This window comes from Tamandua tetradactyla, chromosome 13, assembly GCF_023851605.1.
Source record: "Tamandua tetradactyla isolate mTamTet1 chromosome 13, mTamTet1.pri, whole genome shotgun sequence".
Taxonomy (NCBI): Eukaryota; Metazoa; Chordata; class Mammalia; order Pilosa; family Myrmecophagidae; genus Tamandua; species Tamandua tetradactyla.
Genome location: NC_135339.1, coordinates 16,564,312 through 16,592,291, shown reverse-complemented (window position 1 = coordinate 16,592,291; position 27,980 = coordinate 16,564,312). Strand labels below are relative to the sequence as shown.

General features: G+C 41.7%; 2 pseudogenes across 1 annotated transcript; one reads left to right on the top strand and one right to left on the bottom strand.

The window, feature by feature from the left end:
- The first annotated feature begins 8 nt into the window (after positions 1–8).
- Positions 9–27,980, top strand: LOC143653616 (ras-related protein Rab-11A pseudogene; annotated as a pseudogene). The gene is made up of 4 exons (XR_013161401.1): positions 9–683; positions 1,584–1,820; positions 26,390–26,493; positions 27,841–27,980. The product of XR_013161401.1 is annotated as a ras-related protein Rab-11A pseudogene (transcript).
- On the bottom strand, positions 14,431–24,900 carry LOC143653338 (exosome complex component RRP4 pseudogene; annotated as a pseudogene).

Genomic DNA, 27,980 nt, shown 5'->3' with positions numbered 1-27,980 from the left:
GCCGTGAAATGGGCCCCCGTGACAACAAGTGCGACTGCCTCCTCAAAGTGGTCCTCACTGGAGATTCTGGTGTTGGAAAGAGGAATCTCCTGTCTCAATTCACTCGAAATGAGTTTAACCTGGAAAGCAAGAGCAGTTTGCAACAAGGAGCATCAGGTTGATGGGAAAACAATAAAGACACAGATATTGAACACAGCAGGGCAAGAGAATTACCGAGCTATAACAGCACACTGTCGTGGAGCTGCAGGTGCCTCATTGGTTTATGACACTGCTAAACATCTCACATATGAAAATGTTAAGCAATGGCTGAAAGAAGTGAGAGATCATTAATAGTAAGCAATAGTGACGTTGTTTTCATGCCTGTGGCCAATAAGAGTGATTTACGTCTTATCAGGGCAGTCCCTACAGAGGAAGCGGGAGATTTTGCAGAAAAGAATGGTTTGTCATCCATTGAGAAATCTACCCTGGACTGTACACATGTGGGAGCTGCTTTTCAGATAATCCTAACAGAGACCTATCACACTTTTTTTTCCTCAGAAGCAAATGACAGACAGATTTGAAAATGGCATGTCTCCAGGCAACAAGGTGTTCCCTCTTCATGTCTCACCAAGCACTGAAAACAAGCCAATGGTGCAGTGCTGTCAGAACATATAATATGTTCCTCTTCTCCCCAGGAAGGCTAGGTATAGTCCATTTCCCAGTTCTGAGGTTTAAATGTATTCGTAATTCTTGCAGTAATCTTTGTGTTTTATTATTTCTTCATAATTGAGAATTTTTCCATGTCTTAAGTCTTTGATTTCAGCTTTATGAAATCATCCACTTGTCCCAAATGACTGTAGCTTTCTTTCATGCTGTGGCCTCAATAAACAATATTTGGATTCCTGAACAAAAAAGAAAGATTTGCTAATCCCACGATTCCAGGGAGGCTCACCCCTAGGAGTCTTGTCCCAGGTAGGGAGGAAGGTAGTGAGGTCATTTGCAGAGTTTCACTTAGAGAGAGGCCACATTTGAGCAACCAAGAGGTTTTCAGGGGGTGACTCTTGGGCATTTCTTCATCACAGAAATAAGTTTGATAAGGCAAGCCTAAGGATTGAGGTCTTGGCTTATTAGTATATACATATATATATTTTTTGGTGAGGCAGGTCTCATATATTCTAGAGTTTATTTTCATAGTCTTCCTGTAATAAGCTATTTAGGAAATAATGTATGTTTTCTAAAACAGAGTGGATTTTAGATTTAGAGCTTGCAGCATTTCTTGATTACAGTTTTAGTAAATTGAGAGTCCCTTATTGCTTGAGAGCATAGCAGGAATTCCCTCAGATGGAAAGGTTTAATAGTTTTGTGCTTTCTTTCTCCAGCCCTTCAAGGGACCTTACAAATTCTTTTCATTTCTAAAACACTCTGAAATGGATGAGGGTATTACATTATCCTGTACAGAACACTAAAATCTTATACTTTATCCTAGTTCTATGTTAAATAAAGCAGAGTTCGGTTGTTTAAATGAACTGATGAGATAGGTTAAATTAGATAGTGTATCATAGAAAATTAAAATATTTTGATAAAATACATTTCTCTCTTTCTAGGACCATCTTTGAGAGGATGAGAATTTTAATTGTCCTAAGGAGGTACTTGGAAAGATTAGCGGGTGTAACAGCAAGTATGTTAGAGATTGGAGTACTGTGTGACCATCAGTAGAAGATGAAGTACATTTCACCAAGATACATTGTTTCTGAGCTGCTTTTAAGGAAGTTCTTGCTTACAGATGGAAATAAGAATGTAATTTCAACTCCAAAGGCTTGGTTTTGCACAAAGAACCTAAGGTAGGAGATTGTCATGTCTGTTCAAATTCATGTAGCTTCTTTTTAATCCCTTTTATGATGGAATGGCATTTAGCAGATCAGGAAAATTGTCATGATTTCCTTTCTCAGAAGACTTCACAGGAGACAAGTTATTTCTTACCTCTATTATCATTGGTTTAATATGTCCTGAATAGATCTCTTAAAAAGCCTTATTGAATCCGTGTTACTTTTAACTTCAGAGAGCATCATTTATAAGACAACATTTAAGAAGCAATTAACTATTGTAAATTATTTTGATTAATTATGATACTATCTACATTTAAAATCAAGGGTTCTTTTGATAGTTTAACCAGGAAAAAAATGAAAAAACTTATGCTAGATCTGATAGCTTCTTGCCAGCATCACCACTGCCACCCTCCTCTGGAATGAGTCTCAACTCTGCCTGAGACACTGAAGTAGGTTTCTGACTGGTCCTGCTTTGGCAATGGGCCCCCACAAGCCTATTCTTCACTCATCTGTCACAGCTGTCCTTTCAAAACCAAAGGCGTAGATTCCTATCACCTTAGCTGGAGCCTCAGCACACACTGCACTGGCTCCTGACACCCTCTGTGATCTAACACTGGTGACCTCCCTGTCCCCTTGACTCCTTCCACTCCTGTTGTGACAGTGTTTTTCCATTCTTCACACAGGCCCAACTAGTTTCTCACTCACCTTGGCCCTTGCTGTTCCTTCTGCCTGCAGCAATCTTGCCCCACATCTTCTCACTCCTGTTTCTTCACCACGCAGGTCTCTTTGCTCGAGCATCATCCTCTTAGAAAGGCCACCCCTAAACACTCCAGCTCAAATAGCATGACTTCTTCGCTCTAGATTCCCTTACCTTCTCCACCTATCTTCATAGCGTTATCATTTTGCACTTTAATTTCATATGTTTTTGTTGACATGTCTATTTGCAATCTCCCCAGGGACAGAATGTAAGCTATGTGAGGTCAGTTATCTTACCCATCTCGCTTACTGCTTGTAGCAGAATGTTTTCAGCTACATGTAGCAGAACCAATGAGAAGTGACTGGGACAATAAAGGGCATTTGCATTCTCCCATAAATGTGCATTCAGCAGCTTAAAAACCTCAGAGCCCTTGGGTGACATTTCTATTCTCCTCATGCTAAAGAATAGCTGCTACAGCTCCAGCCTTCACATCTTGACCCAGCCATGTCAGAAGGGAGAGAACTTTCTCCCTTTATGTCTCCTTTCCCAGAATCCCTAGTCAACACTGTCCAGAACAAGGTTATGGGCTTATTCTAAACCACAGTGGAATAGGGGGACCATGATTGGCTTTAATCCATCAAGACTCCTCCGTGGAGAGGGGGATGAGCTCATCTTTCTGGAGCACAGGCTCCCTGATGTATGTACAAGTGAGGCCCTGAGGCCGAGGGAGAGAGGGATATGTGGCTATTGGGTGAGATGTCTACAGTGCTGCACCCCCCAGCACCTAGAACAGAGCAGATGTTCCATAAATACGTGCTGATCAGATGAGGGGGTATTTGTGCCCCTGCAGAGCAGACGTTATGCGGGCACAGGACCCAGACAGCGTCTGCAGTGATGTTTGAGGAGACCCGCTTTCTTCTGCCCTGTCTCGCCAGTCTCTCATAGCTGAAAGTGCCTTTTCCTGTCTTTTGTTTCTAAGGGAAGATGAAAGTGCAGAAAGGTTAGCTGAATTGGTCAAAGTCACCCAGCTGGGAAGTAGTTAAAGTGATCAAACCCATGGCCAGTAGTGACCAAATTAAAGATTGAAGAGCAAGGAAGTGACAGACGTCAGGGGAAGAGCCTGCAGGAGGCAGAGTGGCACAGCTGCAAGCCACGGAACGCCAAGGATTGCCTGCAAACACCAGAAGCCAGGAGAGGCACAGCCGGAAAAGGAAAAATGATTGACAATAAATCTTAGAGGAAGCAGGATTAGCAATAACTTGCTTTCATGAGAGGCCACTATGTGGTGAGGATTTTTACACTTATATTATTCAACACACACACACACACACACACACACACACACAGGAAAGTGGGGAATAGGAGAATACTATCTCCATTTTACAGACTAGGAACCTGAGGCTCCAAGAAATTAAATGATCTGCCCAAGGACACACAGCTATAAAAGTCAGTGTTCTAGTTTGCTAGCTGCTGGAATGCAATATACCAGAAACGGAATGGCTTTTAACAAGGGGAATTTAATGAGTTGCTAGTTTACAGTTCTAAGGCCGAGAATTAAAACAAGTCTATAGAAAAGTCCAATCAAAGGCATCCAGGGAAAGATACCTTGGTTCAAGAAGGCCGATGAAGTTCAGGGTTTCTCTCTCATCTGGAAAGGCACATGGCGAACGCAGTCAGGGCTTCTCTCTCGGCTGGAAGGGCACATGGCAGACACGGCGTCATCTGCTAGCTTACTCTCCTGGCTTCTGGTTTCATAAAGCTCCCCGGGAGGCATTTCCCTTCTTCATCTCCAAAGGTCGCTGGCTGGTGGACTCTCTGCTTCGTGGTGCTGCAGCATTCTCTGCTCTCTCCGAGTCTCTCTCCGTGTCCAAAATATTTCCTCTTTTATAGGACTCCAGTAAACCAATCAAGACCCACTCAAATGGGTGGAGACATGTCATCCCCTAATCCAGTTTAACAACCGTTCTTAACTAAATCACATCAACTAGGGAGATGATCTCATTACAGTTTCAAATATACAGTACTGAGTAGGGATTATTCTACCTTTAAGTAATGAGATTTATATTAAAACATGGCTTTCTTAGGGGGCATATATCCTTTCAAACCAGCACATTCCACCCTCTGGCCCCTAAAAAAGACATGTTTTTCCCATATACAAAATACATTAATTTCATAACAATATCAGATATCCTTAAACCTTTCAGTAGCAATACAAACAAAGTATCAAGTTAGAGACAGTATAGAATCTCATCAAATCAGTTACAGGCATGGTCTGTCCTAAGGCAAAATTCTCTCCATTTACTCTGGACCTTTGAAAACTCATAACAAGTTATTTGCTGCCAACATACAAAGAAGGAACATTCACAGGATACATAGACACATTTCCATAGGGAGGAAGGAACACAGGGGTCACTGGACCCATACAGTTTCGAAAACCCGCAGGGCAAAGTCCATTAGATTTCAAAGTCTGAAAGTCATTTATCCTCAGGGCTTTAGAAAGTGGCAGTCCCACCCTTTCCAAATGCCTATGCCTGCCTCTCTCTGAATGCAACCTTGGGGGATATTGGGGAGACCATCTTTCTCTCGGCTCCACCCTCTCCAAGCATTGGGGCCGCACCCGGGCTCTCTGCCATCTACGGGGCACACGCTCAACCCCTCCATGTGGTGGCAGCCAGGCTCTCCCCAAACCCCAAGGAACGTGCTTCACTCTCTCCAAGACCTGAGGCAGCATGACTCTCCCACTGCAACGAGGTGGAAGGCCCATTCTCTGCCTTTGGGGCAAACTCACCCTCTCCACGGGCTTGGGTGGGTCCACTCTCCTGGCCCGAGGCTTCTTGACTTCAGACCTCAGCCTCCACGGTTTTGCCTCTGAAGTTATTTTTCCTCCAATGTGTCCCTTCTCTGAACCCCTCAGTCCAGACTGGCAGCAGCTCTGTTTATACAGGTCCCACAGCACTCTCGTTGGCTTTCTATGCAGTAGCCTTGGATCATGCCCATCAGACATAAGGAGTTTCCACAAATCTTTCCTGGATAATTTCATATCCGATCCTGACTTTCTCTGAAATGGCTGGCTGGTTCCACATTTGGTTAAATTCACACTATACTCTGTAGTCTCCCTTTCTGTAGGCCCAGAATTTTCCGGGACCTCAATTTCTGGTTTCTTTTTACTCAAGAGGTCAGTTTTCAGCTTATCTCTTTCCTGTCGCATTTCACTATAAGCTGCAAGGAGAAACCAGACTGCACTTTCGACATTTAATTTGGAGATCTCTTCTGCTAAATATCCAAGTTCATGGCTTTTACAATATGCCTTCCAGCCAAAGCCACTAGTCAATTTTGCCAGATTATCTGCCATTTTAAAACAAGGCTCACTTTCCTTCCAGTTTTCAATAACACGTGCCTCATTTCTTTCTAAGGCCTCATCAGAGGTATCTTTAGAGTCCACATTTCTACCAACAGTCTCTTCAAAGCATTCTAGGCCTTCTCTATCAAGCTTTTCACAACTCTTCCAGAATCTTCCCCATATCCATTTAAAAAGCCGTTCCAACATGTTTGGTATTTGCAAACTACAGCAGCAGCACCCCACTCCCGGTACCAAAATCTGTTCTAGTTTGCTAGCTGCTGGAATGCAATATACCAGAAACGGAATGGCTTTTAACAAGGGGAATTTAATGAGTTGCTAGTTTACAGTTCTAAGGCCGAGAATTAAAACAAGTCTATAGAAAAGTCCAATCAAAGGCATCCAGGGAAAGATACCTTGGTTCAAGAAGGCCGATGAAGTTCAGGGTTTCTCTCTCATCTGGAAAGGCACATGGCGAACGCAGTCAGGGCTTCTCTCTCGGCTGGAAGGGCACATGGCAGACACGGCGTCATCTGCTAGCTTACTCTCCTGGCTTCTGGTTTCATAAAGCTCCCCGGGAGGCATTTCCCTTCTTCATCTCCAAAGGTCGCTGGCTGGTGGACTCTCTGCTTCGTGGTGCTGCAGCATTCTCTGCTCTCTCCGAGTCTCTCTCCGTGTCCAAAATATTTCCTCTTTTATAGGACTCCAGTAAACCAATCAAGACCCACTCAATGGGTGGAGACATGTCATCCCCTAATCCAGTTTAACAACCATTCTTAACTAAATCACATCAACTAGGGAGATGATCTCATTACAGTTTCAAATATACAGTACTGAGTAGGGATTATTCTACCTTTAAGTAATGAGATTTATATTAAAACATGGCTTTCTTAGGGGGCATATATCCTTTCAAACCAGCACAGTCAGTAGTTAGGATTTGAACCCCAAACCATCAGACTTCAAAACCTGTGTTCGTTCCACGAGAAGAACCGGGCAAGGGAAGACTTGGGGCGGTGGTGGGCGGCAGGGAGAAAGGGTGCTAGAAAAGGCATAGGAATGTGGAGGTCCACAGGGAGAAGTTGGAAAATCTCATGCCAGATGGTCTCAGTCTTTTCCAGAACGCAGCCCTCAAAGCTGTGATGAGTGTCGCAGGGTCCAGACATAAAACCAAGAAGACTGGCAGACTGAAAACTTAAGACTGAGAGCGTGATCAGTCTGTGAGGCCCAGCAGAAGTGGGGAGCAGCAGGTGGGCCCAAGGGGCTGGGGCAGGGCAGAGGGGTCAGCGAATTGGGAAGGCTGGGGAGAGGTCCCGTGAGGCCGGGAGTCTGGGTAAGTGGGGCAAACCCCAAAGCCTGGCTCAGTGCCTTGGACCCCATGTCCTGTGGACGGGGCAGGGCAGGGTCAATACGGGGCAAGTTCAGAGCAGGCCAGACACCCAGGTTTAAGTTCTGAAGCCAACATCCCTGCGCTGTTTTTGAAAACGGTGGAGGAGAAAGGAGGGTTTGGGTACAGAGGAGAAAGGAGGGTTTGGGTACAGAGGAAGGAAGATCTGTCAGATAGCAAGGAAGAGGATGGCCCCGGGCAAGGCAGTGCTGGGGCCGGGAGAGTCAGCTGCGCTGCAGCTACATGAGCCCAGAGAGGTCAGGGAATTGGCAGAGGGGGAACAAAGGCAACAGCGACTGAGAGATCGAATCAAAATGTCAGGGGGGGGAAAGCGCGTGGTGTCTACTGTTTCACTTACCAGTTTGGCTTCTGCAGGGCTCACCTGTCAGGTGTACGGTGCCATCTGTCAGCTGACAAATGGGTGTGACTTGGGTTGAATGGCCTTAGCTTGTGTCCTCACTACCTGTTCAGAAAAAATGTGGGCATTGTTTTGCTAAGCATCACAATCGGAAGGAAAGCACACACTTCACCAGCCCTGGAAGCCTTGGGGAGGAGGTTGGGGGAGAGCCTTCACCACCCAAACAGGACCACCGGCCTCAGAGGCAGACGTGGTGGGCACAGACACCCTTCCCCAGGCCGGTATCTGCTGGGGCGGCTTTCCCTTCCAGAACAGTGCGGACAATGGAACGCTCGGCCAGGTGGGGGAAGATGACAAGGTCTGAGCTCAGAGCAGCAAGTTGGAGCCAGAATCAGGGATCCACAGAGGCCAACTCTGCAGACAGATGAGAAGCAAGCAAGGGCCAACCGGATGCAGAGTGGGCAGGGGCAGCCATCCAAGATGGAGCTTGTGCCTTTCCACTGGCACCAACATATTCCAGGGCCCAGCCAGGTGCTGGGAAGGAAAGCAAATGATCTCTCCAGAGCACACTGAAAAAGAAAGAGCAAAATTCAGGCAGGGCCCATTCCCTGGTGGTTGACATGGCCCCGAGAGGGCAGTTTTCCAAGAACTGTTCACATCACAGGCGGTGGTCGTCCTTCTGGATTTGTAGCCATGCTTTGTCCCTCACGTACTTTCTTAAGGAGCGAGATGACTTCAATCCCTGCATCATCTGCCGTGGCATGGGTTCCCGCCCCCTCCACGTTGACCACGCTCCTCCTCATTGGGTGGGCCCCGGTGAGAATCTGGAGCTTGGCCGCCTGGCCTCGCCGTGGCCCTCCCACCCATGCACTCAGCCATGTAGGAGCCAAAGGGTTAAAACAAGACCTGCAGAATTTGTTGGGAGCAGCTGGCATCCCTGGGTGGGCAAGAAACTGAGGAGATTGTTACTTGCTTTGTTTGGAACAGTCTGGGAGGAACAGAATGTTCTTTACCCCCAAATAGTTACTTGAAGTATGAAGAAAGTTAAGTACTTTGTTTCCTCAGGAGAAGCAGGCATGCCTTTTGTTACCCTGCAGTATATAAACAGGATCTGGTTCAGAATAAAGTTGTCTGTTGTCTGTTGTTTGCTAGAGTTAAGCTTCAGACCCCCTGATCCCATCCATTTGCCTCTTTCTTTCTTTCTGTTTCTCTCTCTCTTTCTCATCATTCCTTAATATCCTTCGAGCTCCATTTCGTAGGAAGCAACATAGCTAGGCCACCTCTGCCTGGCCTTCCTTTCCCTACCAACCTGCCCTCCCGTGAGGGAGTCTTCTCCCAGCTCCTGCTGCTCCCTATATCCCACCTGAGCTTCTCAGGTACCCAAACTGGGCCCTGGCCTGGGAGAGCCTGAGCCTAGCTATCTTCTCCAGCAGCTGATCATTTATTCATTCCCTTATCCTACCCCTCGCTAGCTGCAAGAAGGGTTTGGGCAGTTACTGACCCTGTCTGATAAAATGGATGCCTGTGAGAATAAAATGAATAACTACGTGCAAATTTCGGGCCTATTTTAAGTGCTCAGTACAGGCTGATAGTTACCATTATTGCTGTTTTTGTTGTCTATAGTATTAGTTTCTCATATATTCCTGTTTTCCAGAGCATGTAAGAAGAAAGGGAAATGAAAGTTTGTTGGAGCAGTTTAGTTCTTAGGGGTCAGCAGCACTAACCCTGTTTATCTGCCCCTACAAGGCATTACTTGTTAAAAAAAAATTCTCAAATAGGGCATTTCTTGTAAAGGTATAGAAATCCTTTACCTTGTCTTGGGTCATGAACTCTTAAGTCAATATGATTTCCTTCCTTGGATGAAGAGGCTCATCCAAATATGGGGAGGAGGACGTAATGAAAGAAGAAGTGGCATGATGTTTCAATTTGCTAAAGCTGCCAGGATACAATATACCAGAAATGGGTTGGCTTTTACAATGGTATTTATTAGGTTACACAGTTCTAAGGCCATGGAAATGTCCAAACTAAGGCACCAAGAGGAGGATACCTTCTCTGAAGACAGGCTGCTGGTGTCTGGGAAACCTCTGTTCCATGGGAAGGCATGTGGCTGGCATCTGGAATTCTCCCCCGGATTTCATTGCTGTCAGCTTCTGACTTCAGTGGCATCCTCTCTCAGCTCCTCGGGGGGCTTTTTCTCTCTAAGCTCTTTGAGCTTTTTGCATCCTTTATCCTCTCATAAAGGATTCCAGTAAAGGGATTAAGACCCATATTGAATGGTCGGGGCACACTTCAATTGAAATAACCTAAGCCCAAAGGTCCCACAACAGGTCTGCACCCACAGGAATGGTTTAAAAGAAGATGGCCTGTTTTGGGGTACAGATCAGCTCCAAAACAGCACACATGCATTGTCAGGGATGTTTCCCTGTGCCTTTGTCAAGTGGCAGGAAAGAACAATGACAGTACAGGGCCAGGTCCAATGCGGCAGGTGACTGGGCATCGCGACCCCTGATGGCTACTACAGGAACTGCAGCCCATCTCCTCAATCTGCCCCCATGCCACAGCCCTTTCCTCTCTGGGTGACCAGGAAGGCTGCTGCGTGAGAAGCTGCCGAATGAAGGCGATCACGTCTTAGAAATCAAAGAGAAAATCAACACACTCCCAGGCAGGCAGCTTATCACAGTGGCTGACAGCCAGCCAGACCTGAGTCTCGACTCCAGACTCTGCCACCAAAACTCTGGGTCACCTGGGAAAGTTACCTGGCCTCTCTAAACAGACATCCTCATCTCAAGAGTCAGAATAATACCTATCCCACAAAGGCCATATATGTGTGGCACGAGATTCTGCATGTGTGGGCCTAACATATGATCAGTTCTCCCAAATTGTGAGTACCTGTAGCCCGGAAGCCCCAGGCTCTCCAGTCGCTGCATCCGGTATCGTGAACGCACAGTTCATTCCAAGACTGATGTTCCCATATGTATGTAGGAATGTTGAGAGTACCCACAGATCTGTCTCTGGTACCATCACAGGTGGGGGGGGGGGGGGTCCATGGACACGCCAAACCTCTCCTCTGCCACATTCTCCATAAGGGGCCATCCTGAAAACGGGTGTGTTTACAGCTTCGGAGCAGAAGGTGTCAAAGCTCACCACACATATTCCTCCCTTCCCCGGACACATGGCCCTTGGCTGTGAGATTACAGGCTCTGATGCTCTTGTCCTTCTGGGGTTGTAAGCCCAAGTTTAGATGCAGGGGAGAGTCCCTCTCTGGCTCTTCTGTGCCCACTCAGGGAGAGCCCTGCTAGGCACGCCCAGCCCTGAAGTGTCCCAAAAGTACAGAAACACCCAGTTCCCACACAGTCGCCTTGCTCTCCCTGCAGTGGGCATGAAGTGCTAGCTACAAAATCATGCTCAGAACCACTAACCCCCGCGGATACTTGGTCTTGCTGCAGAAGGCTCCTGGCCAGTCCTGTCTCTTTTTTTCTTTTTAATACATCCTTTCTCAGGGTCTGTGGTGATTCCCTGAAACCTGGTCTCTGTAGGACCCAGTGGATCCCGACTGACAATTCAGGTTTATCTCAGGTATCTATTGTCGGGTAAAAACTGACCCGAGACTTAATGGCTCAACACATGATTTGGGGGTCAGCTTGGCTAAGTGGTCTTGCTAGGGTCATCCTTCTGGCTGAGATGAAGACCAGATAGGCCCCATCTGACCCCTTTCACATGACCGGCGGGAGGCATCAGCTGCTGGCAGGCTCTTTATCTGTCTGTGGTTTCTCATCCATTCTCAAGGAGGTGAGTCCAGGCTCCTTCACGTGGTGGCAGCGGCATTCCAACAGGGCAGGAGTGGGAGCCTCAAGGCCACTTGGCGCCTGGAGTTGGACATCATACAAAGTCATTTCTGCATTCTAGCTGGTCACAGAAACAGCCCAGATTCAAGGGAAATAAATTGAGAGCAAAGTTGTATTCCCCAGGAGTGTGTACACAGGGATGGAAGAACCTTTTGCCACCATCTTTGCAAGTAGTCTATTCCACAGTTGTAGTTTTGCTCCCCTACCTCAGTCAGCAACTCTTTCGTGTAAAACTGTAGACGCAAATTATTACTCATGGTTGGAGAAGAAGGAGTTCACCACTTGAACCCCCTTCATACTCCTTTCTTTGCCTTATTTCTGCATCCTTTCCCTAAGCCTCTTCCAGCCAATGACTTAATACAGAAATGGAACTACAGATGTGGAGGGTGGTGTATAGATTTTGTCCTAGCTTTAAAGACAACCATTTCCAAGTCAAAAGCTTTTGGTTTCTTCACTCTGAACCCCCCATCCCCTCCAGCTACCCAGGGGCTAGGAATTTGACAGTGCCAGGGACCGAAATTAGCATGGTGGCCGCGATGACCGATGACCGCCAAGAGGTGAGCCTTGGGGAAGGTGATGGAAAGGAGAGGAACCCTGGCTGTGATAGAGAGGCAGTCCTTTAAAGATATTTCAGATCTCTTGTTTGAAAAGAGTGCTGGAGAGAAGGTAAAAAGAAGGCTGGAAAGAGTCTAAGGCCAATGCAGAGTATGATGTTTTAGTCCTATCTGGGAATTTGATAATGAGTCTGTTAAATCTTTAGATAATTCTGGAGAGATTTGACATCTTTGCAACACTGTCTTTCACTTTATGGACATGACCTGTCTCTCCATGGGTTTGGGACTTCCTTAATGTTTTTCAGCCAAGTTTTGCAATTTTTTTCTAGAGTCCTTTTGCATTGTTTGTTAGATTTATACCTGAGCCGTTCACATTTGTATTTCAATTTTTAAATATCTTTTAAGCCATTTAGTATCTCTTTTTATTTTATCTATTTGTTACTGTCATGTAAATATAATTTTATATGTTGATTACTTTGCTAAATTTGCTTATTAATTATAAAAATCCATCTGTAGAGTTCCATGGATAATTTTTTTTCCGTTTTTAATCCATTATGGGTTATTTACATGCATAGTGTTACTTATGAACAATGACAGTTCGGTTCATTCATTTCCAATTCTTAGACATTTTATTTTTTGTCTTGCCTTATTTATTAGTTAGGACATCTGGTACAATGTTGGTTAGAAATGAAGACAAGCTCTCTTTCCTGGTTTCTAAATTTTAGAAGAAGTGTTTTCAGCATTTCATATTATCCTTAATATGTTGCTGTTTGGGGTAGATACCTGACATATGGTTAAGGAAATTCTTTTCTTTTCAAAATTTGCTCAGAGTTTTAACCGTGAAGGAAGGTTGAATTGTATCAAGTATATTTTCAAAATCTGTTGAAATAACCATATTTTTTCCCTTTAATCTGTTACTGTCACAGATTATTTTGAGTTTCTAAGGTTAAGTCAAACTTGCATTCTTGAAATAAACTCAATTTGGTCATGAAGGATTATCCTTTTACTATATTATTGGATTTGATTGCTAGAAATCTTATATTTATATTCATGTGAGTTTAGCTTACCCTTTCTTTTCTTTAGTGACATTGTTTTATGCTACCCTCATAAAACAAGTTGGGTTTATGCTAGTATGAAGCTATTAGATTAAATGCCATGTTCTTTTAATCCTAACCCCACTTGTGGAAGCAGACCTATTGTAGCATGGAGCCTTCTGATGAGGTTGTTTCTATGGAGATGTGAACCACCCAATTGTGGGTATTGTCTTTTGATTAGATTATGTCCCGTGGAGTTGCAGCCCTGCCCATTCAAGGCAGAGAGGGTCTTAATTAGTTTACTGGATTCCTTAAAAGAGCAGACAGAGAGAATTGAGAGCCGACAATGAAAGAAGGGGGATGAAACCAGACACAGATATTTTGGAGATGGAGAAGGAAAGTTTCCACCCCACTCCACTCCCAGGAGAAGCCAGAAGGACCCACAGGAGCTGAGAGAACCGTTTTGAACACAACCCAGGAGAGAATGGCCAGCTGTTGTCTCCATGTGCCTTTCCATGTGACAAAGGAGCCCGAATTCTGCCTTTCCTCTTCGACAGAATCCTCTTGTTGTTGCCTTAATTTGGACATTTTCACAGCCTTAGAACTGTAAACTTGTAACTTAATAAATCCCCTTTATTAAAGCCAATCCATTTCTAGTTGGTATCGTATTCTGGCAACTTTAGCAAACTGAAACAGGAGTGTTTCCTCTTTTTCTAATCTCTGAAGAGATAATATACAATTAGAAGATTTATTCCTTTAATTTTGGGTAGAACTTGCTGATAAAGCTTTCTGGGTCTAATAAAGCTTTTTTTATTATCAATAATTCAGCTTTATGGATATACTTGCAGCTATCAACAGACTGAGCATTCAATGGGAAGTTATATTCAAACCAAGCAAACAGCTGCTTGGTTAACCTTATTCTTCCATTCAACTGCTGGTTTAACTCTACCAACTGTATTCTTCAAATACGACTGGATTGTTGTACTTGTACTTTAAAGGAGGTGGGAACAGAGGCCAAAACATACAATTTAGGGGTCAAGGATGTCATGTTTTTATAGGGGCAATCTCATGGGGTATTGTCCATTCTGAATGATGGTGAGTAGAAGACAAAGGATTCTCCATATTATTCTAGGATGGACGTCCATTCGGCTGGAACACTGCACACTCTGAGAGACCTGAAGCTACCCCCTAGTGCTGGGACTCTGCAACCAGAGGGGCCAGAGGCACTGTTCACCTTCCACCCAGGCTTTTGTCTTAGAACAGGAGAAAGAAGGTCGGTAGGCTGGAAACAGCCCCATGGCTGTCAATGTACATCAAGTGATGAGTTTCCTGGTTCTTCACTAAGCCACATGGGGGACCATAAATCAGATTTTTTACTTTCAAGAACTACTCCAGCCAGGTATGCATAGTCCCACCCTTCAGATATTTCTCCTTAGCCCTCCTGTTCTAAAAGCCTCTGGCGTGTTTCTATCACAATTTCCTCCATTATCTCTGGCTTTAAGATGTCTTTGATCTGATGTGGAAGGGAGGCTTCATGGCAATACAGGATACTGGTATCATATAACATCATCCTCTGAGTTACCAGTAAGACAATGCAGTTCCGAAGCCGAGATACCACCTCTCGATCAGCCAGGGAGACAGGCTCCAGAATGGCAACAAAGCCACCCGCTTCCTCTTCCTTGTGCTCAGGTGTTGGGTAGATCCAGATGAAGCCATTGTTACCCAGAATCACTGAGGCACCACATGGCAAGTCATGGAAATGAGTTTTCTGAGGTTTCACCAAGGAGGGGGAAACCTGAACCAAAACACCCTGACCTAGTTTTCCATATTTTAGACTCCTTGTGTGCAGAGAAACAGCGCCATCAGAGAACACTGCCTGGACCTCAGCACCGATAAGGTCCCCTTCCTGCAAGAAACCTCTCATTGCAGGCTCATCTGCAGATCTTCTCCCCAGCTCTCCTTCAGGAAGGTTCATGGATGAGAGAAGCAAGACTGAATCCAGCCTGGAGTTGGTCTCCACCTTCCACCTCTTCTGTTGAGCCTCTGTGATTCTCCCCACTACAATGCCTCCTACTTCATCATTGTATCTGGTTTTCAAAGCTTTCACACAGATCAACTTGTTAACTCTCTCCACAGAACCAGCCACAGATGCTATGAGCTTCTCTTCCCCCATATATGTTCCATGACCCCGCATGAAGCCCGTGTCCGTAGTGATCGTGTCCCCCGGCACCACCAGGTGTTCTTAGTCTCGCGGCCCAGATTCTCGCTAAGAGGTTTATGAGCAACAGGAAGCCTCATTTCCAGCGCGATATTGGCGCCAAGTACCAGAAGCCGCGATATCCGGCGCCACAGTTCCCTAGCTCTAGGTGACTCTGATAAAGCTGTAAGGGAAGATTTTTAGAAACTAGTTGAATTTTTTAAGGTAAGGTTTAAGACTGTTTAGACTTTATCTTCTAATTGTATATTTTCAGGAATATGTCCTTTTCCCTTACTTTATTTATTTACTTATTTTTGTATGCTCTATGGCATCACATTTCATTCTTTTTCCATGTGAGTATCCATTATTGCAGCACCATGTGTTGAATTTTTGTTTCTTTGGTTTTTGTTTGTTTGCTTGTATGTTCAGTTTTTGTGGAAGTGCATGGGTCGGGAATCGAACCTGGGTCTCCCACATGGCAGGGGAGGATTCTGCAACTGAACTACCCTTGCGCACACCCCCAATTTAATTTATTTTTAATAGCCATTGTATCTACTATTGTTTTCTCTAAAAATTTATGATATTTGTATTCTCTCATCTCTGTCTCTCTGTTTTCTCTTTCACTAATTTCAGTTTTCATATTTATTATCCATATCTTTCTATTTTCCTTGGAATTACTTTGCTGTTTTTTTTACTAACATCTTGAGAAGGATGCATAGCTTGTTTATTGCAAATACAGAATCTTCTAATTCATGAACATGGTATATCTCTCCTTTGATGTCTTTTGATATGTTTTGAGATTTTTTTTCATTTTTAATTTAAGGCATTTAAAGCTATGACATTTTCCTCTGAACATTTCTTTGATGGCATCTCATAAGTGGTACATGGTGTATTTTCATTCTTATTCAGTTCACAATGTTTTCTCATTTCTCTTATTAGAAACAATTGGAGTGACTCATTTGCAAATGTCATTTCTTAATTTCAAAATATAAGATAATGTTCTAGTTATCTTATTGCAATTGAGTCATTCTGGTAGCATCATGATGAGAAAACATGCTGTATTATTTAATCATTTAAAAGTTTTTGAGACTTGCTTTATGAGTCATTTTTGTAAATGTTCCTCCTCGACATGAAAAGCACATGAACTCTGCAATTGTTTGGGGAGGGGACAGTATTATAAGCATTACTATTAGGTCAAGTTATTTAATCTCATTTTTTTGGTGTATTTAACCAATGAATTACCGAGAACAGTGTATTAAAATCTTCATTAGGAATGCAGATGTAGCTATTATCTCCTTGCATTTCTATCATTTTTTGCTTTATATCTGTTGAGATCCTGTTATTAGGTTTCCAAAGATTAAAAGTTGTTATACCTTCCTGGCAAATTGAATTTTTAATCACTGTAAACAAATCTCTCAATTTCTAAGTAATGTTTAGATATTTAAAATATGTCTTTGCTGGGGGGAATGTAAAATTGTGCAGCCTCTGTGGAAGACAGTTTGGCAGTTCCTCAGAGAGTTAAATAAAAAAACTGCCATATGATCCAGCAATCTCATTACTGGGTATATACCCAGAAGCATTGAAAGCAGGAATGGAAACAGACATTTGCACACCGACGTTAATAGCAGCATTATTCACTATTGCAAAAAGTTAGAAGCAGCCCAAGAGTCCATCAACCAATGAATGGATAAACAAAATGTGGTATATACATATGATGGAATATTATTCAGCAGTGCAAAGGAATAAGGTCCTGAAGTGTGCTACATTATGGATGAGCCTTGAGGACATTATGTTGAGTGAAATAAACCAGACACAAAAGGACAAATATTGTATGATTTCACTGATGTGAACTAATTATAACAAATAAGCTCTTAGAGTTAGAATCTAGAATATAAGTTACCAGTGGGTAGATTGGGACAGAGCTGTTGCTTAACTTGTACGGAATTTCTATTTAGGCTTATTGTAATTGTTTGGAAATGGATAGTGTAATTGTGAGCATAAACAACAGCACTGAATTATGTAGGTGGATGTGGTTGAAAGGAGAAGTGTGGGGTCATGTGAGTCACTCGAAGGAAAGTTAGAGGCTAAAACATGGGGCTATATAACACAGTGAACCCTGCTGTGGACAACGGACTGAGTTAATAGTAAAAAAAAGTTCTTTCATGAATTATAACAAATAAATGACACTAAAGTAAGGCGTCAATAATCGGGTGGTATATGCGAAAAAATGCACCTAATGTAAACTATGGACTACAGTTAATACCATTATTTTAATATTGTTTCATCTGTTGTAACAAAGGTACTACACTAATGCAAAGTTTCAGCAATAGCGATCTGTATCCTACAACTTCTCTAATTTAAAAAAGTTGAAATAATAAAATAACATTAAGCTAAATGAAGGAAACCAAACACAAAGTACTACATATTGTATGATTCCATTTATAGAAAAATGTAAATATAAAAAAAAAGAAAAGATAAACAAAAAAGTAAATATGAAGAAATCTGTCGAGATAAACACAAGTAGTTTTGTAGGGCTAGGGAAGGATAAAGGGATTGAGAGGTGACTGCTAAGGGGTATGGGGCTTTTCTTTTTGGAGTAATGAATATGTTCTAAAATTGAGTGTAGTGATGAATGCACAACTCTGTGATTATACTAAAAGCCACTGATTGTATACTTTGGATGGATTGCATGGTATGTGAATATTTCTCAATAAATCTGCTTTTAAGAAAAAGGAAGGAGTGAGAGGGGAGAGGCACATATAGGGCTCCACCCTAAAACCCTGTTGCCTGACCCAGGCCTCCGCTCTGTACCCCACCTTACACACACACACACAGAGCCAGGAAAGGCATCCCCCTCTCCTGCGGGAACCCAGGCCTCTGACTGTTTTTGCCTGGCTTGAGGGAAATGAAACCAGGCAAACCAGAATGCAACCTTCTACTTAGTTTTGCCCTCAGAGACATTAAAAAGAACCAGGAATATGAGGGCAATTCGTAGTAGTGATGATATTTTCTCTTATTGTTTTGGTTTGTTAAGGCTGCCGAAAATGCAATATACCAGAAATGGGTTGACTTTTCTAAAGAGAATTTAGTAAGTTGCAAGATAACAGTTCTAAGGCCATAAAAACATCCAAGCTAAGGCATCTAGGAAAAGATACCTTGACTCAAGAAAGACTAATGAGTCCAGAACTCCTCTGTCAGCTGGGAAGGCTCGTGGCTGGCATGTGCTAGTCCTTTGGCTTCTGGTTTCAAATAGCTTTCCCGGGTGCATTTTCTTTTTGCATCTCCAAACTTCTCTGTGTCAGCTCTGAGCTCTTTCCCTTCCCATGAGCTCTCTTAAGGACTCTAGTAAACTAATCAAGACCTTCCTTGATAGGGTGGAGTCACATCTCCAGCTAATCAAAAGGCCACACCCACAATACTGTAGTCAATTTCCTACAGTATTGAATCAGGATTAAAGGACATGGCTTTTCCAGGATACACCACACTTTCAAACCTACACACGTATTTTCCGTATTTCCTAAAGTCTGTATCTTGGCTAGGTTTCTTCTATAGTGAAAATGTACATGAGTATGTATTCTTTTTTTTAAAAATTAATTTATGTTTGGGGGCATGGCCAGGCACCGGAAATCAAACCCAGGTCTCTGATATGGCAGGCGAGAATTCTGCCACCAAGCCACCGCCACACTGCCCATGTGTGTATTCTTTATAGGCTATGTTCTTTATAGGATATTTCTATGTGTATATAATTGTATATATATATTTATGACTTACATAATATATATACATGGTATATGTGTATATATGCATATATGTACATATATATGCATGGGTATATATGCTGTCTATGATATATATGTATATATGTACATATGTTATATATGCATATATAATACATCTTAATATATACAATATATGTAAAATTCTTTATATACTTACACACAACATATTATACATATCATATATATAAATACCCAGTGCTGAATATTCTTTGTCCCTGCAAATCCACTCTCCCCCTCACCTACTGTGTCCTGGGGGGACACAGGTATGCGATCTGCTGCCTCTGGCAGTGTTTGACCAAGGGGAGGGGTGGGCAATGGCAGAAAGCAGGATGAGAGGTCAGAGAATTCATTCTCCTAGAATAAATTCTCCCAGGCTGGATGCTGAGGGTGGGCATATTCTCCTACAGAAGACCTCCTGCCACATGGCTCTCCCCTACAGCTGTCCTTGCTGGGTGCTGAAAACCACTTGCCCCCAAAACTCCCAAGTCATTACTGGCTTCAGGCTGCTACAGTGCCACCCGTTGGTTTCCTTTATTAAACTCTTCTGAATACCCCCTGTTTTAGTTTGCTAAAAGCTGCCAGAATGCAACACACCAGAGATGGATCAGCTTTTACTAAGGGAACGTATTTATTTACAAGTGTACAGTTTTTCAGAGGAAAGGCAGCTGGCTTTCATCTGAGTTTCTCTGTCACATAGGAAGGCACACAGTGATGAAAGTGTCCTTCCTGACTTCTGAGTTCAAATGGCTTTCCCTGGGCTGATTCCTTTCTGCATCTCCAAACGTTTGGGTCTGAGCAAAACATTAAAAATTAACCTTCCTAATTGGTAGGACCCTCCTTTAGCCTCATTCCTAAAGTGATTCTGTCCCTGAGGCTGAGCACATTCCTCTTTCAACTGTGACCCATGTGCCTCCAGGAGCTCCTGACCCCTGAAATAAGGGGAACATGCTGCCTGCTGAGCCCCAGTGCCCCAGGGTGAGTCAAGGATTGGAGCGTGAGATCAGGGAAAGGCCTCCCCTCTCTCAGTCTGTGGGGCCCCACTTCACCTGTGTGCTGAGGCTAGCAGACCCCAGAAGGGGTTCCCAGCAAATGACCCTCATCCAAGCAGCGACACAACCTTGTTTGCTGAATCAGTCTCCTCCAGGCCATGCCCTGCCTTTCTAAAAGGATATTGGCAACCATCCTGAATGTTCCTGCTGATGCTAAAGGAAAGTATTGCTCACTGTCTGTACAGGCAGGTAGCTACCAACCAAACTATAGTCTTTCAAGGAAACAGAATAATATCTTACAGGAGCAGGGAGGGCTGGATTGGGGTCTGGGCTTGAGACCTAGTCCATCTTGGTGGCTCACTCCAGAAATGAGTTTCTCCCTTCTTTTCCCAGGATTGTTTATCTTTCCACTTTCATTTGGAGTGTTCAGAAAGGTTCAGAAAGGAATGTCACTTACTACAGAGGTTTGTCTGCCTCTGGATTCAGCGGTGGGACTTCTCGGGCTGCAATAGCCCCAGGCATAGGCAGAAACGGGCTGCTTTCAGAGCTTGTCTCCTGCCTGTGCCTTCCGCAGGGGAGGGGTGAAGCCCAACTCAGGTGGAATCCCTCCCTCAAGGAATTCAGACACCAGGGCTTGGCAATTTGAAGCCATTAAAACCAGCCTACAACCTCTCCTCTGTCTCCACCATGCCCCCAGCAGGCATAGTCTGCCAAAGTTAAAGGTGTTGCATCATCTTATGCTGGTGGGACCTGCAGGCAGACAAGCACCACATACTGGGCAGGATAAGAAAAACAGAGCCCAGAGACTTTCCAGGAAAGTCTTTTAACCTGCTAGGTCTCACCCTCAGGGAAAACTGACGCAGGTGACTCCTTCCTCCTGATAGGAGGCCAGTTTAGTCCATGAAAACCCAGCTGGAGTCTATAATACCTATGTAGATCCTCCTAAGGGTGGGGAGGGAAAAGGCACCTTACAAGCAGGGCAAGAAACAAGAAAACAAGAACTGAAAAATTATCCTCTGTTAAACAAAACCTAAGCTAGAGGTCCAGAAAAAGCTGAACTGAAGGTCAAAGAACAGATAGACAACAAATTCATCCAGCAAGAAAACCTTAGGTAAGAGAAGTGAAAGCAATCTCCAGAATAAACTAATTAAGGTAATTAAATGTCTAGACACCAGCAAAAAATAACAAATCACACCAGGAAAATTGAAGATATGGCCCAGTCAAAGGAACAAACCAATATTTCAAATGAGATACAAAAGCTGAAACAATTATTCAGAATATATGAACAGACTTGGAAAACCTCATAAAAAAGCAAATCAATGAATTGAGGGAGGATATGAAGAAGGCAAGGAATGAAGAAAAAGAAGAAATGGGAAGTCTGAAAAAACAAATCACAGAACTTATGGGAATGAAAGGCACAGTAGAAGAGATGAAAAAAACAATGGAAACCTACAATGGTAGATTTTGAGAGACAGAGGATAGGATTAGTGAACTGGAAGACGGAACATCTGAAATCTGACAAGAAACAGAAACTATAGGGAAAAAATGGAAAAATATGAGCAGGGACTCAGGGAATTGAATGATATGAAGCGCACAAATACATGTGTTACGGGTGTCCCAGAAGGAGAACAGAAGGGAAAAGGAGGAGAAAAACTAATGGAAGATATTATCACTGAAAATTTCCCAACTCTTATGAAAGACCTAAAATTACAGATCCAAGAAATGCAGCGTACCCCAAAGAGAATAGATCCAAATAGATGTTCTCCAAGACACTTACTAGTCAGAATGTCAGAGGTCAAAGAGAAAGAGAGGATCTTGAAAGCAGCAAGAGAAAAGCAATCCATCACATACAAGGGAAACCCAATAAGACTATGTGTAGATTTCTCAGCAGAAACCATGGAGGCAAGAAGACAGTGGGATGATATATTTAAATTACTAAAAGAGAAAAACTGCCAACCAAGAATTCTATATCCAGCAAAACTGTCCTTCAAAAATGAGGAAGGGCGGGCCACGGTGGCTCAGCAGGCAAGAATGCTTGCCTGCCATGCCAGAGGACCGGGGTTTGATGCCCAGTGCCTGCCCATGTAAAAAAAAAAAAATGAGGGAGAAATTAAAACATTTTCAGACAAAAAATTCACTGAGAGAATTTGTGAACAAGAGACCAGCTCTGCAAGAAATACTAAAGGGAGCATTAGAGACAGATATGAAAACACAAAAGAAAGAGGTGTGGAGAAGAGTATAGAAAGAAGGAAAATTAGATATGACATATAAAATCGAAAAGGCAAAATGGTAGAAGAAAGTACTACCCATACAGTAATAACACTAAATGTTAATGAATTGAACTCCCCAATCAAAAGACATAGACTGGCAGAATGGATTAAAAAACAGGATCCTTCTATATACTGTCTACAGGAAACACATCTTAGACCCAAAGATAAACATAGGTTGAAAGTGAAAGGTTGGGAAAAGATATTTCATGCAAATAACAACCAGAAAAGAGCAGGAGTAGCTACACTAATATCCAACAAATTAAACTTCAAATGTAAAACAGTTAAAAGAGAAAAAGAAGGATATTATGTACTAATAAAAGGAACAATTCAGCATGAAGACATACAATTATAAATATTTATGCACCGAACCAGAATGCTCCAAAATACATGAGGCAAACACTGAAAAGGGAAATAGACACATCTACCATAATAGTTGGAGACTTCAATTCGCCACTCTCATCAATGGACAGAACATCTAGACAGAGGATCAATAAAGAAACAGAGAATTTGAATATTACAATAAATGAGCTAGACTTAACAGACATTTATAGGACATTACACCCCACAACAGCAGGATATACCTTTTTCTCAAGTGCACATGGATCATTCTCAAAAATAGACCATATGCTGGGTCACAAAGCAAGTCTCAACAAATTTAAAAAGATTGAAATCATACAAAACAGTTTCTCAGATCATAAAGGAATAAAGTTGGAAATCAATAATAGGCAGAGCGCCAGAAAATTCACAAATATGTGGAGGCTCAACAACACACTCTTAAACAACCAGTGGGTCAAGGAAAAAATTACAAGAAAAATCAGTAAATATCTCGAGGCAAATGAAAATGAAAACACAACATATCAAAACTTATGGATGCAGCAAAGGCAGTGCTAAGAGGGAAATTTATTGCCCTACATGCCTATATCAAAAAAAAAAAAAAAAAAGAAAGGGCAAAAATTCAGGAATTAACTATCCACTTGGAAGAACTGGAGAAAGAACAGTAAACTAACCCCAAAGCAAGCAAAAGGAAAGAAATAACAAAGATTTGAGCAGAAATAAATGAAACTGAGAACATGAAAACAACTGTGAAAATCAACAAAACCAGAAACTGGTTCTATGAGAAAATCAGTAAGATTGATGGGCCCTTAGCAAGATTGACAAAAAGAAGAAGAGAGAGGATGCAAATAAATAAGATCAGAAATGGAAGAGGAGACATAACCACTGACCCCACAGAAATAAAGGAGGTAATAACAGGATACTATGGACAACTTTATGCTAATAAATGCAACAATGTAGATGAAATGGACAACTTCCTAGAAAGACATGAACAACCAACTTTGACTCGAGAAGAAATAGATGACCTCAACAAACCAATCACAAGTACAGAAATTGAATCAGTCATTAAGAAGCTTCCCAGAAAGAACAGTTCAGGACTAGAAGGCTTCACATGTGAATTCAACCAAACAGTCCAGAAAGAATTAGTACCAATCCTGCTCTAACTATTCAAAAAATTGAAGAGGAGGGAAAGCTACCTAATTCATTCTATGAAGCCAACATCACCCGCATACCAAAACCAGAAAAAGATATTACAAAAAAAGAAAACTACAGACCAATCTCTCTAATGAATATAGATGCAAAAATCCTCAACAAAATTCTAGCAAATCGAATCCAGCAACATATTAAAAGAATTATACATCATGACCAAGTAGGATTCATCCCAGGTATGCAAGGATGGTTCAACATAAGAAAATCAATTAATGTAATACACCATATCAACAAAGCAAAGCAGAAAAATCACATGATCATCTCGATTGCTGCAGAGAAGGCATTTGACAAGATTCAACATCCTTTCCTGTTGAAAACACTTCAAAGGATAGGAATACAAGGGAACTTCCTTAAAATGATAGAGAGAATATATGAAAAACCCACAGCTAATATCATCCTCAATGGGGAAAAATTGAAAACTTTCCCCCTAAGATCAGGAACAAGACAAGGATGTCCACTATCACCACTGTTATTCAACATTGTATGGGAAGTTCTAGCCAGATCAATTAGAGAAGAAAAAGAAATACAAGGCATCAAAATTGGAAAGGAAGAAGTAAAACTATCACTGTTTGCAGATGATATGATACAATATGTCGAAAACCCTGAAAAATCCACAGCAAAACTACTAGAGCTAATAAACTAGTACAGCAAAGTAGCAGGTTACAAGATCAATGTTCAAAAATCTGTAGTGTTTCTATACACTAGTAATGAACAATCTGAGGGGGAAATCAAGAAACGAATTCCATTTACAATTTGTTTAACTATTTTGATGGGTGAATTCTAAGAGATTAAAAAGCCTGGTGTTGCTGCTGCCTCCTTACCAATTTTGAAGAATTTGGCCTTATAAATATAGCTCAAGTGATAATGGTTATGGCCATAATAGAATTTTTTAAGAGATCATTACATGGCAGTTGCTACTCATAAATAGAGATCCACATGTATTAAATATGATGTCATAAACATATTAAATTAATGACTATAGAAGGAAAAAGGATGTAGTCTTTTTCCAGAATGAACATATAATTATATAAGAGCATGTACATAGTATAGTGCCAAAGAAAATGGGTCCTAGATCCAGACTGACTGGGTTTAAATCCAATTCTACCCATTACGAGTTATATGATCTTCAGCAAGTTACTTATCCTGTCAGTGTCTGAACCATAAAATGGGAATTAAATGAGTTAATATTGCTAGGTACTTAGAACAGTGCTTGACACGTATGTAATATATGTTTTTGCTAAAAAATGATAATATACTGGCTAAAATGGGTTCAGTAAATGGGGCATGATAGGACTTTAAGGAAAATTTCAGGAACCTTAGCCCTAGAGTGAAGAACTGGCCTGGCCAAGGTGCTTAGCAGGTCATTTCAAATTCTTTATCTTGGCTTCTTGCATCCTTTCTAAAGTCCATTACTAAGGAATAGTCTTTACCAGCATCTGTTTAAGTTCTGAGATGAACAAAAAACACTACCCCAACTGAATTTACAATAATTATCATTTGAGGGTATGTAAAATATTCATTGGTTCACTCTGACTTCTGAAGAAAAATGTCATGCATTTGTTGCCTGGGCAATTCAGACACTTGTGTTTTCTTCCTTCTATGATCAGATAGGATCACTTTGCATCATGTTGGACCTTTTTTTTCTCTGGCCTCAGTTTTGTGTCCCAAAACAAGTTCTACTTTTAGTTTTCCCTTTCTCAGGGTTAATTCCCTGGTTTTCAACATTATAGCACCTTCCCCAGGAGTTGGGGGAAAATCTTTATCTTTTGTAGTCTTTCCCTCAGGGACCGAGTACATTATACAAATAAGACTTCTGTGTCTTCTGAGAGTTACTGATATGGGTGTGTGGATTACTGGATGATGTACCTTCATTTTTCATGAAATTAACTAATTAATCCATTGAAGATTTCTTGAATGTTTCCAGTGCCCTAGGAGAAACAAATAAAAAAACTATGCTGCCCTTAAGATGCTTATGTTCTATTCTGGGGAGATTGAATAATAAAAACACAGAACAGTGACCCCTAAGTTAAACTATGGACTACAGGTACAATTATAAAAAGGTGTTTTTATCAGTTGTAACAAATGTACTGCACCAATGCAAGGTGTTAATAATAGGATAGTAAACAGGAATACTGTATTTTATATAGACCCACAACCGAAACTGTTAAAGCAAAAAAACCCAACCAAACAACAGCAAAAAAAGACATGGAGATCATAGGGGAAAAGCACTAATGGGGGCTTACTTAGCCAAGCCAGGGAGGAGGTGGGGCATACAGTTAAACGCTTTCACTATATTTTCTGAAAAGTTTTCTTTTGCTTTATAATAGATGGAGATTCTGTTTTTAGTGTATAATTCATTTTTTAGATTTTATAGACTGCCTGGACTTTCAATATACATTTTTTGATGGTGAATTATATAAACTGTTACTTAGTCATCATACTAGTTCTAACTTACTGCAGTAGTTGTAACTCAGAAATGGAATTAAATGTTAATCATCTTAATATTGCTATTCTTTTAATTACTTGTTCTAAGGTATTCTAGATAACATGTAAGAGAAGAGAACTTCATCCAGTTGACTGATTCTTGTTTTTCTATAGGAGTACCAAGCAAATCCCAGACATTGGCATGCATTTCTAATCAAAGCCGTTTATCCTGGAAGCACTGCTGACTTTGACGAAAGATTTGAAGCCAGTGACTCTTGGTATGAATTAATATGGAGTTCAGTCTATTCATCTGTTTTGCTAGAGAGAACTTATCAATATGTGTGGGTATTTGTACAAAGGGGATAAGTTGTTGGGGTGCAGAGCCAGTCACGTGTTTCTTAGGTGGAATGCAGTGTCTCATACATTTAAACCCTGGTGTTTGTATTTAAATAAGAGTGTCACCAGTTGTCAAGGACTGTCATGAATTTATCTGAAAACTTTCAAAAGGAAATTAATTTTAGTTGCCTTTAGTTAAAATCACACCATTTAAAATATTTTCAGTCCTGTAGTTGGGAGGCAGAACCTTGGGTTCTTAGTTAGTGGTTATTAGTTAACAACGAAGTATTTAAATTCTCAGGTTTACTTTCAGGGGAAGCTGAACATGGGAGTCCATTATCTTACTGCCTACCAGTCACTGTAGTTCTTTTTAAAATGGAGATGCTTTTTCCAGTTCTCAAAGCAGAATTTTCAATGCATTAAATGTGAAAGGAAACTGTTAAAGATTGTGTTGGATGTTTTGACTGACAAAATATCCTGGAAGATCAAAGAAGATTTTGAGGATCTAAGTTTTTAAACCAATGTTAGAATGCTAGTTTAGATTAAAAACAATAACAACCCTAGGTAATTTTCTACAGGGCAGTAAATTATAGTCACTGGTGGTATCTTTCCTGTTAGAATGCCATTTCGCCAAGTCTAGAACTTTTTGTCAATATTAAACAATTAGTTGAATAAAGTGAATAAATATAGTGAATAAATATAGTGAATATAGTGAATATAGTGAATAAATATTAAACAATTTCCCTACATAACTAAACAATTCTTGGGAGGGCCTGTTAAACATTATCCACACATGACATTGAAAGGATGTGCTACCTGCTCTTTTGCCTTAAGGCCAAATTTTAAACTTTTTTTCCTTAATGTTCTATACTGCAGAGTTTTAAAATGCATCTGTTTTAAAACATTAACTTTAGGTTTTAAATTATGGTAATCCCATTTCATTTGCAGGTAGGTATCTACAAATGGAAAGGTAGCCAGATAAAAAATACTCTAACTTTTAACCAATGGCAGCAATGCAACATGCCCTTACAGTCCGATATTAGAAAAAAATGCTGTTTTACATGAGAATATTTATTGATTGAATTAAATTGTACTCCTTGAGGGCAGTCTTTATAGACAATTCTTATTGATTGTTTCAGTTTTGCATCCCCAGCATTTAATTCAGCCTATGTATGGTATTGAAAGAATTAGATGTCCACTGGATGATATTGACTAAATAAAGAATTAAAATGTGTCAGAGTTGTGAAAATGCCAGTTGTCTAATAGAAATCCTATGTGTGTTTGACCAGGTAAAGGACAGTTGTGTGCTGACCCCTGGGGTGCTGATTAGACCTGCCTGTCCAGGATATTAAGGCTCAGTATCTGCAGAAGCCTTTAACCCATCTCATTCGGGCTATGAGGACGTCTTCATCTAGGGAGGTAACAGCAG